The 1,566-nt window shown below is 39.3% G+C and overlaps 1 protein-coding gene across 4 annotated transcripts in view; it reads left to right on the top strand.

Moving 5' to 3' along the window:
• Igsf10 (immunoglobulin superfamily member 10) overlaps window positions 1-1,566 on the top strand; it is a 35,342-nt gene that overhangs the window by 27,618 nt on the left and 6,158 nt on the right. The window lies entirely within an intron of this gene.

Here is a 1,566-nt window from a genome sequence, read left to right as displayed (position 1 = left end):
CACACACACACACACACACACACACACACACACACACACACACACACACACACACTGTCAGAATTGCTGCAGTTGCTCTGACTCTTAGCAGATCTATATGAATTATAGGATTGCTTTATTTACCTCTTGGAAGGAAGTGATTGGAATTTTGATGGGGTTTTCATTGAAACAACAGGTTAATAATTCTTTTGGCTTTGAGTAAGAACAGTGAAAACAGAGTTTTGTTCCAACCTAAGAAGACACACTTTTAGCCCTTTAGTCCAGTGTGATAGTTATGGTAGATTTTTTTCATATATAGGGTTTAATATTTTGAGATATGTTCCTTCAGTATAGATTTGTTGATTCATTATAAAAGCACACTAAGACTTAACCAAGTGCTTCTCTTGCTTCTGTCAAGATAGTCACATGGCTTTGTCTTTGATTGTGTTGTATTAAGTTTATTGATTTGAAATGTTAAGCCATCCCAGCATTCCTGGGGTTAACCTTAATTGATCATGTTCTATGAACATATTGAAATGCTGAACTAAGTTTACCTGTATTTTATTGAGAAAATTTGCATTTGTGTTCATCATGGGTATGGGTTTATTTTTTTGTTGTTGTTGTTTTTTTTTGTTTTGTTGCTGTGTTTTGGCTTAGAATGATGGAAATGGGTTGCCAGAGTTCCTGGCATCCTATTCATACTTTAAGAAGAAATGGAAGTAACTCTTTACATATTCATATAAACCATCAGTACAGCTGTAAGATACTAAGATTTCTTTTAGACAGAAGACTTTTCATTACTGCTATGATGTGTAATTACAGTTTCCATTTCTTGATCAGTTATACAAGGCCACACGCTTCCAGAAGCTTGCACAGGACTTCTAAAATTCATGTGATTTTGCCATATACTTTTTTTATTAGGTATTTATTTCATTTACATTTCCAGTGATATCCCAAAAGTCCCTCACCCGCTCACCCACCCACCCACTCCCACTCCTTGGCCCTGGCATTCCCCCGTACTGAGGCATATAAAGTTTGCACGACCAATGGGCCTCTCTTTCCACTGATGGCCTACTAGGCCATCCTCTGGTATATATGCAGCTAGAGTCAAGAGCTCTGGGGGTACTGGTTAGTTCATAATGTTGTTCCACCTATAAGGTTGCAGATCCCTTTAGCTCCTTGGTTACTTTCTCTAGCTCCTCCATTGGGGGCCCTGTAATCCATCCAATAGCTGACTGTGAGCATCTACTTCTGTGTTTGTTAGGCCCCGGCATAGTCTCACAAGAGACAGCTATATCAGGGTCCTTTCAGCAAAATCTTGCTAGTGTATGCAATGGGGTCAGCGTTTAGAAGCTGATTATGGGGTGGATCCCCAGATATGGCAGTCTCTAGATGGTCCATTCTTTCGTGTCAGCTCCAAACTTTGTCTCTGTAACTCCTTCCNTGGGTGTTTTGTTCCCAATTCTAAGAAGGGGCAAAGTGTCCACACTTTGGTCTTTGTTCTTCTTGAGTTTCATGTGTTTAGCAAATTGTATCTTATATCTTGGGTATCCTAAGTTTCTGAGCTAATATCCACTTATCAGTGAG

This window comes from Mus caroli, chromosome 3, assembly GCF_900094665.2.
Source record: "Mus caroli chromosome 3, CAROLI_EIJ_v1.1, whole genome shotgun sequence".
Lineage (NCBI taxonomy): Eukaryota > Metazoa > Chordata > Mammalia > Rodentia > Muridae > Mus > Mus caroli.
This window is presented reverse-complemented; position numbering and strand designations above follow the sequence as displayed.